The sequence below is a fragment of the Arvicola amphibius genome, chromosome 10, assembly GCF_903992535.2.
Source record: "Arvicola amphibius chromosome 10, mArvAmp1.2, whole genome shotgun sequence".
Classification (NCBI taxonomy): domain Eukaryota; kingdom Metazoa; phylum Chordata; class Mammalia; order Rodentia; family Cricetidae; genus Arvicola; species Arvicola amphibius.
Genome location: NC_052056.1, coordinates 6,847,861 through 6,848,364, shown reverse-complemented (window position 1 = coordinate 6,848,364; position 504 = coordinate 6,847,861).

Below are 504 nucleotides of genomic sequence, written 5' to 3'. Positions count from 1 at the left end.
GTGCCCTGTTACTTAGTGGTAGTGACAGATCCTATTGCCTCCAGGCTTTGATTGACGGTGCTCCTGCCTCAGCTCCCAAGTGCTCAGATCACTGGCTGTGGCCAGACTCTTCCTAGGTGAACATGAAGAAACGTCACCGCCCAAGGTCAGGCAAAGAGACGGTGCCGCCCAAGTCCGCGGTTCTCAACCTGTGGGTCGCAGCCCCTTTTCAGTCAGCACTTTCATATCGGGTACCCTGGGTATCAGATGTTTAACTGTAATTCATAACGTAGCAAAATTATAGTTATGAAACAGCAGTGGAGTAATGTTATGGTTGGGGTCACCACGCACGAGGAACTGTATCAAGGGGTCCCAGCGTTAGGAAGGTGGAGAACCAGTGCCTGCAGCTCAGGTGAGGACTGGAAAGCTGTAGCTCAGGCCCCTGTCGGACTTGCAGGCAGCTCTGCTGGGGTCCCCACTTCCTGAGCAACAGTTCCTGCTTTCATCACCTCAGCAAGGGCTCTC